Here is an 18565-nt window from a genome sequence, read left to right as displayed (position 1 = left end):
CTTCAAGTGGGGAATATGACAGGGATGTACCATCGCCAGATTACAGCAGGAGCCTTCTTTTTCTTCTGTGTTCTCGCAGCTTGCCCCCTGATGACGTGCCTTCACACATGCGCAGTATATTGTACATAGTCCTTAAGTCCCTGTGATTCGAGACGGGGAAGGTTTAAGGTGGGGAATATGATAGGGTTGTACCTTCACCAGATTACAGCAGGAGCCAGCTTTTTCTTCTGGGTTCTCGCAGCTTGCCCCATGATGATGTCCCACCGCGCATGCGCAGTGTGTTGTACATAGTCCTTAAGTCCCTGTGATTCGAGACGTGGAAGGCTTCAGGTGGGGAATATGATAGGGTTGTACCTTCACCAGATTACAGCAGGAGCCAGCTCTTTCTTCTGGGTTCTCCCAATTGGCCCCCTGATAACGTGCCTCTGCGCATGCGCAGTGTGTTCGACATAGTCCTGAAGTCCCTGTGAATTGAGATGTGGGAGGCTTGAGGTGGGAAGGATGATAGGATTGTACCTTCACCAGATTACAGCAGTAGCCAGCTTTTCTTCTGTGTTCTCGCAGCTTGCCCCATGATGACGTACCTCTGCGCATGCGCAGTGTGTTGTACATAGCCCCTATGATGCATAACGTGGGAGGCTTCAGGTAGGAAGCATGGTGATGTGGTACCTTTGCCAGATTATGGTGATCAGGATCATGCTGGATTTGCTGAACATACAAGTATAAAATTTGAAAATAACCAAGCAAACCAGGTATAAAGGAAAGAAATAAAATATAACACAGGGAGAGAAGTTCCTCTTTAACTGCAGCAGACAAAAAGCAGATCTGTGTGGCAGAGCTGTATAAATCTCAGGACTGGATGGACACAAACACATATCCTAAAAACAGATCCCTTGTCATTTTTTTCATCTACAGAGATAGCAGTTTGCCTGGAGATCAGCTTTATAAAGTATTAGAAAAAAAACTCTTGTAAAAGAAAATCACACAAAACTTACCGTGCAACCTCTGACGCTTACTCTGTACTTCCGATCTCTTTTTTTTTTTGTTCACGTCTAGCTCAAAGCAGCATGAAGAAGAGTACCGGTCTGTTGAATAAACAAAAAAAAATAATAAAGATGAAAGTCCTCATTCAGACAAAAGTAGTTTTGGAACTGCGATTTTCAGTGAGGGACGCAAGGAAGGGCTGGGCAGGCTGGGGGTTGTAGTTCGTCAACTGATGGAGAGCTACAGGTCAGAGCGGAGAGGCTGTAAGATGAGAAGTAGGAGTAGACCAGCATTGTAGGCATCACACAAAGGATGAAGGGAGTGGAGGGGGAGACTACCTCCAATGGACACCATGGGCTAGGGGAACTCTGGAAAACTTGGCCAGCCATCACCAGCCACCAGATCTAAGCCAAGCCAAACCCCAACCATGCCCAGCACACTGACCTGACCACCCCGGGCTCCGCGAGCAGCACAGCCAGCCAAGGAAAGTGGGCTATTATTGTGGCTGGGAGAGGATGGAGGAGGAGGGGGCAGATGAGGATAGGAGGGGCTGTCCTGCGAAACTCGCCCAGGGGGGGGAGAGACTCAACTCACTGATTGAAGGAGCTGTGGGGCTCTTCCATGGGGGGAGTAAGGGAACAATTGTATAGAGGCTGGAGAGGACAATGCACCATCAGGGGAGGCTGGGGGACTGAGGTCTTTATCAGCTTCTACATCAATGATGGGTCCTTCTAGGTGGCGGATCCACAAGTCTGAATAAACAGGGGCAGAGCAGCAGTGGAACCACAGTGGGTGAGCTTTGATCTGCTGCACAGAAGCAGTAGCACTATAATTCCCAGCATGCTTAGATATAGAAGCCAATGGGTGAGCTCTGATCTGCTGCACAGAAGTAGTGGAACCACAAATCCCAGCATGCTTATAAAAGGAGGGCAGTGGGTGTGATCTGGTCTGCTGTGCAGAAGCAGCAGCACTATAATTCCCAGCATGCTTAGATAAGGAAAGCAATGGGTGAGCTCTGGTCTGCCGCACAGACCACATATCCCAGCATGCTTATACAGAAAGGGAACTGATGAGTTCTGGTCTGTGGTACAGAAGAAGCGGTACCAAAGTCCCAGCATACTTATACAGGAAGGGAGTAGATGAGTTCTAGTCTGTGGTACAGAAGTAGTGGTACCAAAGTCCCAGCATATCTAGATAAGGAAGGCAGTGGGTGAGATCTGATCTGCTCAGAAGCAGTAGAACCAAAAGTCCCAGCATACTTAATGATGAAGTCCGTGGGTGAGATCTGGTTTGTGATACAAATAAGCAGAAGCATAAGTCCAAGAATACTTATAAAAGGAAGGCAGTGGGTGAGTTCTGATCTGCTGCATGGACAAAGTGGAACCACAAATCCCAGCATGCTTATATAAGGAAGGCAGTGGCTGAGCTATAATCTGCTGCACAGAAGCCGTAGAACTATAATTCCCAGCATGCTTAGATAAGGAAGGCAATGAGTGAGCTCTGATCTGCTGCACAGAAGCTGTAGAACCACAAATCCCAGCATACTTATACAGGAAGGGAGCAGACAAATTCTGGTCTGTGGTACAAAAGAAGTGGTACCATAAACCCCAGAATACTTAGATAAGGAAGGCATTGGGTGAGATCTGGTCTGTTGCAGAGAAGCAGTGGAACCAAAAGTCCCAGAATACTTATATAAGGTACTCAGTGGGTGAGCTCTGATCTGCTGCGCAGAAGCAGTGGCACCACAAATCCCAGCATGCTTATATAAGGAGGGCAGTGGGTGTGATATGGTCTGTTGCACAGAAGCAGTGGAACCAAAAGTCCCAGCATACATAGATAAGGAAGGAGGTGGGTATGATCTGACCGGTGGTACAAAGAAGTAGAACCATAAGTCCCAATATACTTATATAAGGTACTCAGTGGCTGTGGTCTGGTCTGCTGCATGGATGAAGTGGAACCACAAATCCCAGCATAGTTATATAAGGAGGGCAGTGGGTGAGGTCTTGTTTTTGGTACAAAGAAGTAGAACCATAAGTCCCAGCATACTTATGTAAGGAAGGTAGTGGGTGAAGATTGATCTGCTGCATGGACGAAGTGGAACCACAAATCCCAGCATACTTTATCTAAGGAAGGCAGTAGCTGATCAATGGTCGGGTGCGATATAAGGCTCACTATACATTAAACAATCTGATTGTACAATCTCATTTAGATAATCAAAATACCACCCCTGCAACAACAGACCCCCCAGCAGCAACCGCAGATCTCCCAGCAGCCAGCATTAACAGACCTCTCCCTCAACAGTAGATCCCTCCCAGCAACAATTAACCCCAAGCAACATAAGATCTCTTCACCCCAGTAACTATAGATTTCCCCACCAGCAATAATAGACCCCACACAAATACAGATCCCCTCCAACTACAATAGATCCTCCAGCAGCCCCCATCAATAGACTCTTCAGCACACCCCATCACCCCTTGTTATTACATACTCAGTGCTGGAGGTGAGGGAACTGTGTTCCCCACGTTTCTGCTGAAAAAATGCCCTGGTTAGAACCATAAGTCGAGTAAGTACCAGCATCTTATATATAAAAGCAGTAAGTGATCTCTGGTCTATGGTATACAAGTAGTGGAACTATAAGTCCCAGTATATTTATATAGGAAGGTAGTGGTGGGCTCTGATCTGTAGGATAAAAGCAATTGAGCCAGAAGTCTCAGCTTACTTATATGGGAAGGTAGTGGATGAGCTATGGTCTCTTGTACAGGAGTAGTAGAAGCATACGTTCCAATGTGCCTACAGTATATAGGGAGATCTGGTCTGTGGTACAAAAGTAGTAGAACAATAAGTCCCAGCATACTTCTATAGGAAGACAGTGCATGAGTTCTGGTCTGTGGTACAAAAGTAGTAGAACCATAAGTCCCAGCATACTTCTATAGGAAGGCATTGGGTGAGCTCCGGTTTGTCGTATAGAAGCAGTGGAACCATAAGTCCCAGCATACTTCTATAGGAAGACAGTGCATAAGCGCTGGTCTGTGGTATAGAAGCAGTGGAACCATAAGTCCCAGCATACTTCTATAGGAAGACAGGGCATGAGCTCTGGTCTGTGGTACAAAAGTAGTAGAACCATAAGTCCCAGCATACTTGTATAGGAAGGCATTGGGTGTACTCTGGTCTGTGGTATAGAAGCAGTGGATCCATATGTCCCAGCATACTTATATAGGAAGACAGTGGGTGTGCTCTGGTCTGTGGTATAGAAGCAGTGGAACCATAAGTCCCAGCATACTTATATAGGAAGGTACTGGGTGAGTTCCGGTCTGTGGTATAGAAGCAGAGGAACCATAAGTCCCAGCATACTTTGATAGGAAGGCATTGGGTGAGCTCTGGTTTGTCGTATAGAAGCAGTGGAACCATAAGTCCCAGCATACTTCTATAGGAAGACAGTGCATAAGCGCTGGTCTGTGGTATAGAAGCAGTGGAACCATAAGTCCCAGCATACTTCTATAGGAAGACAGTGCATGAGCTCTGGTCTGTGGTTAAAAAAAGTAGCATAACCATAAGTCCCAGCATACTTCTATCGGAAGGCATTGGTTGAGCTCTGGTCTGTGGTATAGAAGCAGTGGAACCATAAGTCCCAGCTTACATATATAGAAAGGTAGTGGGTAAACTCTGGTCTCTGGAAGAAATCTAGTGGAACCATAGATCCCAGCATACTTTATATATGGAAACCAGAAGGTGATCAATGGTCTGGCGGGATCTAAGGCTCACTGTACATTATACAATCTAATTGTACAACCTCTTTGAGATCTACTATCATCTACTGTATGCAGTATAAGGTTCTGCCTGATTTCATACAAATTGAATGGAATGTTTAGGTGTGACTGTGCATTACATAGTTTTGGTTAATATAAAGGAAATTGTACAATGTATGGCCAGTCTAAAGTTTCAGCTGTCTTATATAAAGCAATCAGTAGGATAGCAATAGTGAACCATAACTCCCAGCATGCTTCTATAAGGCAGCCAGTGGGTGAGCTGTGTGGCATACAAGAAGTGGAACCATAAGTCTCAGCATATTAGTAGGGCATCTGCTGTGGGAAGTAAAGTCACAGCTTACGGATAGAAAGCAATCTATGGGAAAGCAGCGGTGAACCACAAGTCACAGTATGGATATATAAGGCAACTGGTGGCTGAGCTCTGGTCTGTACCACAGAAGCTGTTGAACCATAAGTCCCAGGGAAACCATGGTCTTGTTCTCACCTGATAGGAACAGAAGTTCCAGATTTCTTATATAAAGCAGTCCATGGGAGAACAGAAATAAAACCACATAATATGGCAGCCTGGTCTGTGGCAGAGAACCAGATGAACCATAAGTCCCAGCATAATACTGTAGAGCAGTTAGCTGCCAGCTCTGTTTTCCTGAGAACCAAAGTCTCAGCTTTCTTATGTAAAGCCATCTAAGCTCAGCTGTAAAGAAGACCATAAGTCTCAGCGGGGTAGCCTGTTGCCAGCTGTGGTTTGTTGGGAAGGAAAATCCCAGCTTTCTTATATACCATCATCTACTGAAGAGCAGTAGTAGAACTATGTACATAACACAGACTGTATGGGGATCTGGTCTGTGACTGAGAAGTAGTGGAACCATAAGTCCCAGCATACTTATATAGGCCAGATTTCTAAAATAAAGCAGCCTTTTGAAGAGCAATAGTGGAACCATAAGTCCCACCATAAGGTGGCCTGAGGGTTGAGCACTTGGTTGATTTAGAGCAGAGAAGTAGCCAAAACACTACAGAATACCTTTTCTAGATATCCAGTGGCTGGCTGTGGTATGCTGGGAAATACATTGCCATATTTTTTGTATTAAACCATCAGTGGTGATCTAAGGGGGATCCATAAGTCCCCGGATTGTGTTCGGGAGTACTAGTATGCTGGAAACAGTCTCTGTAATTTTGTGTAGATATTGATATACACTCACCAGCCACTTTATTAGGTATACCTGATTGCTTGTTACCACAAATTGCTAATCAGCCAATCACATGGCAGCAACTCAATGCATTTTGGCATCTAAATGTGGAGAAGACAACTTGCTGAAGTTCAAACCAAGGATCAGAATGGGGAAGAAAGAGGATTTAAATGACTTTGAACAGGGCATGATTGTTGGAGCCAAATGGGCTGGTCTGAGCATTTCAAAAACTGCTGATCTGCTGGGATTTTTACGCACGACCAGGGGCGGACTGACCATTTGGGCACTCGGGCAATGCCCGAGCGCCCAGGGTCAGTAGGGGGCCCCATGAGATGCCCCTAGTACCTTTCATTGGCTTTTTTGGGTGTGGTTTGAGTGTGGTTGAGGACACAGGGGCCCCATGATCCCCTATTGCCCGGGGGCCCCATGAGTTGTCAGTCCGCCCCTGCGCACGACCATCGCTAGGGTTATGGAGAATGGTCCAAAAAAGAGAAAATATCCACTGAGTGGCAGTTGTGTGGACAAAAATGCCTTGTTGGTGTTAGAGGAGAATGGGTAGACTGGTTCAAGATGATAGAAAGGCATCAGTAACTCATGTGAATATGGACCAAAATCTTAGAGGAATGTTTTCAACACCTTGTGGAATCTATGTCACAAAGAATCAAGGCAGTTCTGAAAGCAAACGGGTGTCCAACCTGGTACTAGCAAGACATACCTAATAAAGCGGCCGGTGAGTATAGGGAAAGTCACCAACTTTGATTGGCTGAAACAATGTTCTTGTTTTTCATTATTGCCAACCAGATTGATTAAAAAAAATCTAAATGTCTAATTTTTTAAAATCTTGATTCATACTGGTACTAGGTGCTCTCTCTTCTAACTACTATGTGAACTCATTGAGATCAGTGGGTGACTCACCTACCAGAGGAGAAGCAAAGTATTACTCTTTGGTGGATCTTTTCAATGTGGTTGTCACTTGTCCCATCCTAGGGTCCTTTTCTCTGCTGTTGGTGCCCAGCAATCAGAATGTTTCTAGGTCCAGGGCAGCCTGAACCTCAGCACCATCATGAACAGTGAGGTCTCTGCCCTGGAGCCATCACCACTCTCAGAAGTTGGACAATTGTGTCCATGGTCCTAGATGTAGTTGGAGGTAACGTCCTTTTCGAGAGCTTCCCTGCAAGGAAATAGAGTGGTAGCATAGGACAACCAGGCAGAAACAATTTTTATAGGTAGACTCCATATTCTCTCAGTACAGGATTCTTGTAAGGTTTGTTACTCCTGTGGTCCATGGTTCTCCAACTACGAGGTGTGTACCATCTCTGGGGAATGAAACTTGAAAGACTTTTCACTACAATTTGTTTTGGTTCAGACTGTTATTTTTTTTTTATTATTTTATATTTAGTTTTAGACTTGACGGATGATGGATACATTTGACTAGGCCTGTTTGTCCTTCCAAATGAAGATCCGAGCATCACTTGCGATAACTAAGCAACATTATAAAAGGATGGGAATTTGTTTTATAAGCTTTACGAAAAATCGTTTGGGAAAAAAAGTAGGTAGTTATTTTACAAATCATGCATGTTTCTCAACCTGTTCCTCCCCAGAGGAACCTTTAACATAATTTAAAGTTCCTAAGGAATCCTGATAAAACCAAATTAACGAGGTCAGTGGAAAAAATGCTAATCACATTGGTGATAAGTGGGAGAATACGCCACTTTCAGTGGTGGTCAGATTGCCACTTTTACAGGCAGTGAAACTGATTATTGTTGTCAATCTTTTGGCTCTGCCAAGTGGCGTCGGCCCTGGCACTATGCAGGCACCATCACATGAGAGGCCAGTCCAACACTGCTCAAGGAAGACCTGGCAACCTCTGAAGGAACCCTATTGTTCCTCCAGAGGGGGAGCATAGAATGTTTTTCAGATCTTATGGAACCCTGATAAGTCCAAATCATTGGGCATCTGTGGGAAAAATTCTGTGTAGATTGGTGGTCAATGAACAGAATACCCCTCTTTCAATGGTGGTTCGATTACCACCTTTACAGATAGCTAAATCCATTATTGGTGTCATGCTGCTGGCTCCACCAAATGATGTTCACTCTGGAACTATGCAAGTAACATCAGATGGGAGGCAAATTGGCCATAGTTCAAGGAACCCTCTAGAAACCTCCAGAGAAACCTTAGGGTCCCATCGAATCCTGGTTAAGAAGGGCTGCTCTATAAAAACAAGATACATGGAGAAGGGGAGCCATCCAAGCCTGCAGTCTTCCGCAATAAAGCTTGGAAACGAGAAGAAAAGTGAAGAGTAAGATATATAAGGTGACAGTGTATACTGTATGTACTATTGGATATTATCAGATTACTACAGACAGGAGATCTGCTATTTATGACTATTACGACCCAACTGTCACACACAATCATAGCAATAGTGACAGCTAATATAATTATTAAAAAGTTTAGCCTCTAGGACAATTCTAACAAATCTTAACAGACTGTTTTGATGTGTATTTTGTCCCCTGCGCGGATGAGTCCTGCACGTACTCTCCACACTTGATATATGTATTTCATTTTGGCCTCCAGATTCTGTTTGATTTTCCATTAGACTAATTAGACTGTAAGCTCCCTGGAGCAGAGATGTTGTGGTTATCTCCAGCTGACTGCCAATACGACTCTATTTATTGCAATGTATTGTACGCTACATCCTTCTTTGTTAAAGGGAAACTATAGTGTATTTTATGTGAGCTTTTTGAGACATTATTGTATTGTTAAAGAATTATTGTTTTCCAATAAAGATAAACAGACCACTGGCTATAGTGTTAAATCATACATGCTCTCCCAAAAGCTGCAGAGGTGCGACGTGAGACCTGATAGTTACTATAAGATGTAGGTGTCAGCAGATGGATCAATGAGGACAGTGAGGCAACCTGAAGGCAAGTGCCATGGAATTGCAGTTCCATTCTAAGTCAAAAATTTTGTTTCAGTCCACCACTTCCCCTTGCTGCTGCCTTTCCTTTTGGACCCATTGGTGTGGGTTTTCTCCTGGTCCAATCAGTCACTGGGAAATGTCCCAACTGGAAAATTTACCTTTCTACTGTTTTTAGAGGGACTATCCCCAATTGGAACCTCAGTTCCTCTTTCCTCCTCAGTAGGAATGAGCATGGTTTCCGCTCTGGGTTTGTACTGACAATGACAACTTACTTTCAGGTTTAACACAAACCAAAGCTCATCACTACTTCTCAGCTGTCCCTCTTTTCTGGTCTGATTTATAGACCACCATAAAATTGCACTATTTAACTTCCATTAATGTTATTCTACACCAAAAACCCTTTTCACACAGGCGTTTCCTGTAATGTCTCAGAAGGGAATTCTAGACTAATCCCCTGCTAAGTAGGATCAGAATGAATACAGATATCACATATGTGACATTCATGTCCATTCTGTTTTTTCCTCCATCTTATGAAGGAAGAGCAGAGGCCCATGTAATCCCTTAGGCTCTCCAGATGTAAGCCGATTTTATGTCCACCTACATCTGGATGCCAACTTTTTAAATTGTGCGGTGAACCTGACCAAAGCTGGCAGTCTGCGCACATCTGTCTACCAATAGGGATTCATAGCATTCCATTTTTTGATCCTTGTAATCCCGGGTCAAAAAATAATTTAGAGGGCAAATAAAGGGTTTAGACCCGTGTAAAAGGGGCCCAAACCCTTTATTGGACCTCTAAATGATTACAGTTGTTATTTAAAAAAAACAAGTATAATGAAGCAATAGTAACAACAGCAATAATTGATTTGTGTATTAATTAGTGGTGCAGCGAAATGAAAATTCTGGTGCCGAAATCGATACTGAAAACTCAGAATACATATGGTCGAAAACCGAACCCGAAATGTTTGCCTATGTGGGGGTGGAGAGGCTCCAATTTTTTTCTACTTTTTTTTCTACTTTTTTTTCTACTTTCATGTATATTTCAATTTTTTTTTTTTTAACACGATTTTATTGCTATCACATAGGGGACCAATAGTCCCCTATATGATAGTATATGAGTGACAGGCCATCTTTGCAGGGCGGGGGAGGGCAGTGTGTGTAAGGAGGGGGCAGGAGAGGAGCAGTGTATACAGTGAGGTAGCAGACATACAGAGAGGTTCCCTCACTAGCTGTCACTATGGGGTTTATTTACTAAAGCTGGAGAGTGCAAAATCAGACTCACTTCTGCATAGAAACCAATCAGCTTCCAGGTTTCATTGCCAAAGCTTCATTGAACAAGCTGAGGTTAGAAGCTGATTGGTTTCTATGCAGAAGGGAGTCTGATTTTGGACTCTCCAGCGTTAGTAAATAAACCCCTATATGTCAGGGACAGTGTTTAAATGCAATTGCTGGCTTTTTTTCTTCACCATAGCTCAGAGAATGAGCTGTCACTTTCCCCAGAGCTAAAGTTAACTTTGTTTCTTTTAGCTCGGGAAAGAAACTAAAAAGAAACTTTGTTTACTTTAGCTCAGGGAAAGTGACAGCTGAGCTATAGTGAAGAAAAAAAAACCCCGGCAATTGCATTTAAAAACCAGCACTGACATATAGTGACAGCCAGTATACACTGCATACACTGCTCCTCTCCTGCCTTTCTCCGCTGCTCCCCCCCCCCCTCATATCTGCAGTACACACAGTCCCCTGTATCTGCTAAATTTTTCCTATCGACAAAACGCAGATAGCTATTTTCGGCCAATATGCTTCGGTGGCCGTAATTTTGGTGCATCACTAGTACTAATCCATCACTGTCTGCCTGCCTGGGAGAGTGACAAGGGTATGTCCTTTTGCCTACACACTATTTTTGGCACCAAAATGCATATTCACAGCTGTGCCTGACAATACATTATAGCACAGGTGCTTTCTGAATGAATTGCAACACACCCAAAAACATGTTGCACCTTCCTAGTGTAGAGTAGGCTGCTAGGTAAATTTAATTGGCTCCACTGTAAAGAGCAAGGGGTTGATTGTTTAGGGCTGCTCAGTGTTTCACAGGCTGCTGCTCTGGGTGCTTCCCCCTGTCTTCTAGAGGATTCTAGAATCATAGTGGAAGGAAGCACAGAGTAGGCAACCTAAATATTTATGGCACTCCAGCCAATCCCTGGGGAGGGGTGCTCGGTAGATGGGGAGAAATCCAATAAATAGTCGGAGGCCTGAGCATCAGGTGCGCAGTGTTCCTGGGTCCAGTCCTGCTAGAGTAGACCCCTGTGGAGGGGCTCTGACCCTGTGCAGAATTTTATAAGAAGCCTTTTGGAACACACCGAGGTCTCAGCTATGCTTAGAGGGATGAGGCTAATTGCAAACTTGAGTCCAGGGATCTAGCTGGGTCTGGAAAAGCTCTCCATCAGGAGGAAGTTAGTGGGAAAGAGTCCAGCTGTCCTACGGTAATGTGAATCTACATCTCCCTCGATTGGAATAGCCTGGTAGATATCAGCAGGAGGCAACAGATGATCCTGTGGCTATGTAAGTAAATGACCCTAGTGCTGAAGAATAGTGACAGCGGCGTGTAGCTTTTAAAATCCGGAAGGAGTACTAGTCACCATCAGCTTTAAAGACCTGAGACTAGGGGCGGACTGACAACTCATGGGGCCCCCGGGCAATAGGGGATCATGGGGCCCCTGTGTCCTTGCCCAAACTCAAAAAAGCTTATGAAAAAGGTACCAGGGGCATCTCATGGGGCCCCCTACTGATCCCGGGCCCTTGGGCAGTGCCCGAGTTTCCAAATGGTCAGTCCGCCCCTGCCTGAGACATTCCTTTTTGTACAGTGCAGCCAGAAAGCTAAGGAGTCCTGAAGTAGCTGAGTTCTACAGTTTATCCCATGCTCCCTTACCCTATCCAAGTAGATTGCTCCCAACACAAAAACCAAAAAGAAGCCCCTAGACCAGGGGTGTCAAACTGGCGGCCATCCAGCTGTTGCAAAACTACAAGTCCTATCATGCCTCTGCCTTTGGGAGTCATGCGTGTAACTGTCAATCTTGCAATGCCTCATGGGACTTGTAGTTTGGCCGCCAGTTTGACACCCGTACCCTAGACTGTTCTTTGGAGCCAGTGGAAGAATGAAGAAAAGGTGTGTGCTTGGCTGTGTGTGTGCTCTAAGTGGGGAAAACTGGACTAAATTCACCAGCGGCTCCTTAGAGGGTGCACTACAAACATATACCCACATGCTGGGATAACATGGTAAAATGTGTTATACTGTATGTTTCTGCAATGCAACAGTGTAAATGGGCCCTTAAAGGTTTGCTACAAAACCTTATAGCTTTCAGTTATTCCTATGCCAATGGATTTACAGTACATTTTTTTTAAAAATGGCTACGTGCAGATGGTATTTTTTTATTTTTTATTTTATAAGATTATTTGGGATTTTTTGGACATGACACATCAACCTTGATTGGCATGTGACATCAAGGTAACTGTAAGATTTTCAGAGACAGACATGAAAGACCACCCATTGACAGACATGATGATCAAAGAGTTTGATTTAAAGCTCAATAGTGATTGATGAGCACAGCATGATGAGTCAAGAGTGACACATTCCTAATGAAATGTCTGATGGCTTTATTAGTGAGTCCTGTAATTGTTCCCCTGAGGTTGAGGGGTAGACTGATATTGGATCTTCATTGCACAGCAGTATAGTTATAAGACAACTACAGTTAAAAGGTAAAAATCAATAAACTAACATAATATTAGACTATATGCACCTGGTCTATTTTAGATGTCAGCAATTCGTCCAGTCTTTCATGAAAGCTTCCTTTACATCTGCTGACAATGATTTCTTCTACTGCTGGCTGTGGCTCATTGATTTTTTTATTATATCTTTAGTGTCGGAAGGTGTGCTTATGCATGAGTTCTACTCCCTCATATGATCCAATGAGAATCTAAGAGCTCATAGAAGATGACAGTGTCTAATATACGGGTGACAGAGAAGTGAGGAGGTAGAGGTATAGGCTGGGATTCTGGAGCAACTCACACGTGGTAATGAGGCACTGTAATCTTTATATGCTTAATCTATATTATTGTTTTCATCCAGTGGTATGACAGTAGTGAACATGTAGAGTATTAATATTGGGCTTGCAGCTTCTGCACACTTAAGGGCTTCCAAAGTCATCTTGGCTTGTAAAAGAGATAAGTGGATTTAGAAGCGTCACACCATGATACTCAAGTCCAAACACAAATTTATTCCATTAGTAGTTTGTATCAGGTACCTGGTGATAAAGACCAATGGAGAGAGGGCTTCCCTTGCGGCTAAGTTCCGGACTCCCCTGAGAGTGGGACAGCGGGAGTCAGGCCCAAAGTTGCACAGGTCGCCTGTAGGAGTGCTGGTTGGTGGTCCACTCAGAAGTAAAGCTGGTGCACGGAGGTAGGTCTGCAGACAGGAGGTGCCTGTGCGTGTTCTGCAAGCCCTTCCGGAATTTAGATGTTTACTGGGTAGTCGGTTCAAGCCAAGGTCAGGTACCAGGTGGGAATCAGAGCAGACGTAATCAGATGGGATAGCCGAGGTCATACACGGAGGAGCGAGAGACAGAGAGTATCCATAAGCCAGGCCGAGGTCAGATCAGGGGTAAGGCAGAGTAGACAGGTCCAGGAGCAAGCTGAATCGGTAACAGTAAATAATGGGTCAAAGTCACAGGAACAGGGCACAGGGAGCTAGAGATCATCCAGCAACTTGAGGAAGTGATGAGCCTCCTTATAAAGGCCATGTGGCACCAAACTGAGGCTGATGTGTCCTTCTGCGGCCATGCAGAGTACTGGCAGAAATGCCAGATCTTCCAGAACTTCTGCCGTGGACAGGACCCTGACAGTTTGTTTGCAAATCCAAAGTGTTTCAGGGACTGTAACCCTGCCCCCTTTGCCAGGGTTGAAGAGAACACTGAAGGGCTTCCAAAGTCATCTTGGTTTGTAAAAGAGATAAGTGGATTTAGAAGCGTCACACCATGATACTCAAGTCCAAACACACATTTATTCCAATAGTAGTTTGTTTGCAAAGCCAACGTGTTTTGGGGAATGTAACCCTGCCCCCTTTGTAAGGGCTGAAGAGAATGTAAGGAAGATCAAGTGTGTGTTGACTCAAATATTGTTGTGAGGTTGGATTTTTTTTTTGAGTGTTGAGTATTAGTATGGCATCTCTCAGCAGAAAGTTCCAATGGCAATTGACATAGGGGCCCATGCAGTGATAAAAAAAAGCTAATCCGCCCCATGCTGTATTTATGGGTTCCTTCCTTAATATAAACCAATCAGTGGAACTGGATAAGAGAAGGGTGGACTATTTGCTGTAGATCAATCCACAGGCCGAAGCATGGTAGTTCACATAAAGTGAGTGCCACTGACTCCTTATTGGGACACCAAAGGGCATTATGGGAGCTTTGCATTGACTGACCACTAAAGAGGACGTTAGTATACCTTTCTACTGGTCACCTTTTTGGAAGGAAGGAAGGAAGGAAATGAAAGGAGTATAGGAAGTATACATAACTGCCAATAAAGACGTTTGTACTATAGACTGCTCACTACCAATGGTAAAGGGACTTGTTAGTAGAGTTGCAAAACACCAGGCACCAAAAAGAAAGGGGCCTGTTTATATTTTTCCATGGGGCCCTGTGATTTACAGCATACGCACCTGCTCTGGACCTAAACAAATTTGATATTACCCTCTATTTTGTTTCCCTGATTGGACAAGGCAGAGATTGCTCCTCCTCTTCACCCCATCCAATAAGAGAACACCCTGTAGTCACTGAAAAAAATACAAGGCATTCTCTGAATGGCGGAATTGCTGAGCAAGCAACCCCATGCATTCAGTATACAGATGGCAAAATGCTCAAGCAACACCCAGAGGAATCCAATGCTGACGGCATGTAGCACAGACTATTAGAATGAATTTCTGCATCCTCAGTGGCCCTTCCAGATATGATAAATAAAGAATGATGCTTTACAGTTAAACTCAGGGCATGATCCTTTTTTTAAATGTTTTAATTTGCAAAGCTCAACTACATCTAGGTGCAGTCAAAATCACAAACAAAAAAATAATTACAAGGGACAAAACATAGTCAGTAGGATGTGCCCCTTGTGCTGATTTATTTTCTTTTAGTGAGAATCTTACTCTGTCCTGCCCCATCCCTCAATAGTACAGCTTCTGTGAATGGCAGATGTGGGCTGAAAGGGAGGGTATAGTCAGGCTCTCTTGAAGATGGCTACTTGGTTTTATTAACTCCTGCTGCACCGGATGATTACAGCACCCAAGGAAGATTTTCCCTAACAAAAGAGGTATAAGCACAAGGGACACATCCTACTGACTGTAAGTTAAGTCCCTTGTGCTACTTTTTTAGTTGGTGATTTTATCTGCACTATGGCTTTAAGGAGGCTGCAGCACTAAGAGGAAAAGTAATGAGCATAATTCTATTGTATGGAATGTGCTGCTGGATTTTTTTCTTTCTGCAGCGCATAATAGGGTCACTTTTAGTAGGTCCCATATTCCAGGCCAATTTCAGCCTAGGTTTGTTCAAAACTATGGCAATATTTGTGAAATTCCTTTCTATTCAGAGTAAAAATAAGCACAGATGGGGGGCATGGGAGTTATAACCTTACATCTGGTACATCGGTATTAGATTCCAAGGGGTCTGATTGATATGTTGTATCAATGGAGAGCATTGTGGTCCTGTCTGTTGATGGCAAGAACAACGCATGGTCATCAGCCTTAATTAGTTTTTAAAGTGCTCACAAAGCACACATTTGCTTTTGTCCGAGAGGAGCAGGGCTATTCAAAGGCTTTGCTATTGATCTCAGTTCAATAGCAAGCAAACAATTTTAGTTTTCAGCCATCCCCAGAGAGTGTGGTCTGCGCTTTGTATACTTGGAGCTGAGCTGCTTGATCAGTACAATCTAAGCATAAGCCTTTTGGTGAGAATCAGAAGCAATGATTTTGCCATGTTGAGGATTTAAAATGCCCATCTTCAAGATAAGAATCGGTTTAAGAGATTTGTAAGCCAGCTGACACTAAACTTGCTCAATTGTGTAGAATCAGAAGCAATGACTGTGCCATGTTGAGGATGTAAAATGTCTGACTTTAAGATACGAGTGAGTCTAAGGGATTTGTAAGCCAGCTTATACTAAATATGCTCCATTGTCTAGAATTGGCAGCAATGATTGTGCCATGTTGAGGATGTAAAATGCTTGCCTTTGAGATAAGAGTTGGTCTAAAGGGGTGCTCAACCTTTCGAAGAGCGAGGGTCACCTAAGTGATTTGGTAACCAGTTGTAGGCCACAATGAAATTAAATGGTTCTGATTTTTTAATTTTGAAAAGCATAATGAAGAGTTTAACCCCTTCACACCTAAGGGTAAAACAAATCTAAATGCCTAAGCACAATTTTGCACAGTTGACATGTGTTAGTAAAACAATACATATCATCACAACTACTTTGTACATCCAGGTGAATTATACCTGTTTTTTTTTTCAGGTCAAATTGCGCTTTCATTTGGTGGTAAATGGTAATGGATATCTCCTGATTTTTTTTTTTTATTATCAAAGGAAAACTGGCCCAAAATAGTAAAAAAAAATAATTTGTTTTATTTAGCTGTGTGTTTCTTGTTGCTACCATAACCTACCAACAAAAAACAACCCAAAATAAATTCTCCAGCTCTTGATGATTACAGCGATACCATACATGTGTATGTTATTTGTTGTTTGTACCCACAGTACAGCCCAGAAACAATAGTGCTCCATTTTGTTTTTGTCTTTTTTTTTTTTTTTTACCTAAAACACAGACACCAAATGTTTTTTTAAATACTGACCTTTGACCATGACCATTTGACCGTGACCTTTGACCCTGACCCAAACACTTACCCTGGCACTGAACTAGATCAAACCTTGATCTAGGTATTTTTCTTAATTTCTAATATTTCTTTCTTTTTTTTTTTTTTTTACAAACATTTTTTTCCCTCTATGCAAGGAGTTACAGTTGTGCTCAAAAGTTTACATACCCTGGCTGAAATTGTGAAATTTTGACATTGATATTGAAAATATGACTGATTGTCAGGGCTCCGGGAATGACCAGAGGTGTGTGGACCGACACAGGGAAACACAGACTTCAGGTATAGCGTGTAAACAAGATAATTTATTAAGGACAACACAAACATAAACGCAGTGCAACAAACCAAACCCAAAACTAACACAAATACATACAAGGTGAAACAAACCCAAACCTAAACTAATATATATATGTATATATATATGGAGCACAACGTAGTCAGGCGGGCCGGGTCGGTAGCTAGCTGGCAAACAGGGTACCAGGAGCGAGCGGAAGAGTGGTCAGGAATAGCCGGGGTCAGGACAGGTGGAGTTCGTTCAGAGTCAGGTTCAGAGTCATGATCAAAGCAGGATCAGGCAGGAAGCAGACAGGATGCAGGTACAGGGGCTCATGGGAAACATACACCAAGGCACTGATCACAGGCCTGGTCCTGCTTAAATACACCTCCTTCAATCAGCCTCAGGTGATGGCCTGATTGCAGGAGTGAGATTCTGGCTGCTGAGAGCACCCACTGGCCAGCCTTGGTACTGCAGCCCACAAGGCAGGTGAGTCCCACCACCATTGGCGAGTCCATTCTTGACACTGATCATGCCACAAAATGCTCTTCTATTGAAGGATAATGATCATATGAAGCCATTTATTATCAAATAGTTGTTTGGCTCCTTTTTAAATCATAATGATAACAGAAATCACCCAAATGGCCATGATCAAAAAGTTTACATCCCCTGGAATGTTTGGCCTTGGTACAGATACACAAGGTGACACACACTGGTTGAAATGCCAATTAGAGGTTAATGTTTCACATCTGTGGCTTTTTAAATTGCAATTGGTGTAAGTGTATAAATAGTCAATGAGTTTGTTAGCTCTCACATGGAAGCACTGACTAGGCTAGATACTGAGCCATGGGGATCAGAAAAAAACTGTCAAAAGTCCTGCGTAACAAGGTAATGGAGCTTTATAGAGATGGAAAAGGACATAAAAAAATGTCCAAAGCCTTGAAGAGGTTTCTAAAGTTACAAAAATTCTTGTACAACAGAATAAATATTCGTAAGTGATGTAATGTATTGTATTCTCGAATGAAAACTGTATTGATTAAACGAAAATCGTACGGTCTGGTATCGTACGAGAAAATTTTTTGTGCTTGTCCCTTCAAATAATTTTGGACAAAAGCTGTGTACTAATGATCAGATTATCGTATGATCACTGCAAAAGAGGTACTTTTTGTACCATTTTCTGGGTTTCTAGAGGAGTTTTCCAGCTGTAAAAACGCTCTAATGCTGTAAAACGTGGTAAATCACAGCAAACCAGCGTTTTTGGACTTTTTTTGACAAAAAAAGAATGTTTTTGGTAAAAAAAAAAACTCTAAAGAAAAATGCAAATGCAAAAAAATGCAGCAAAACATCGCTAAACGCTAATACAAAAACTGGTAAAAAACCTCACATTTTGTACCGTGACTTTACACAGCTAACATTACCAGCATTATTAAAACACCCAGTATGCATGGAGCCGACTGTGGTCATCCAAAGGGATGGGAAACATGAAACCTTTCAAGTGCACGTGTGTTGAAAACCTCTCCATCCTTGGTCAGGGTGGCCTCTATCTAT

General features: G+C 43.2%; 1 protein-coding gene across 1 annotated transcript in view; it reads right to left on the bottom strand.

Moving 5' to 3' along the window:
- Positions 1-1161, bottom strand: part of LOC149452250 (SH2 domain-containing adapter protein D-like) — a 48630-nt gene extending 47469 nt beyond the window's left edge. The window contains exon 1 of the mRNA XM_089689560.1: positions 996-1161. The gene's annotated coding sequence lies outside the window, so the exon portion shown is untranslated. The remainder of the gene's footprint in view (positions 1-995) is intronic.
- Between the last annotated feature and the right edge of the window lie 17404 nt (positions 1162-18565).

The sequence above is a fragment of the Staurois parvus genome, unplaced genomic scaffold, assembly GCF_062004578.1.
Source record: "Staurois parvus isolate SC_StPar_1 unplaced genomic scaffold, SC_StPar_1.0 ptg000486l, whole genome shotgun sequence".
NCBI lineage: Eukaryota > Metazoa > Chordata > Amphibia > Anura > Ranidae > Staurois > Staurois parvus.
Note: the sequence above shows the minus strand (reverse complement) of the source record. Positions and strands in the feature narration are given on the sequence as shown.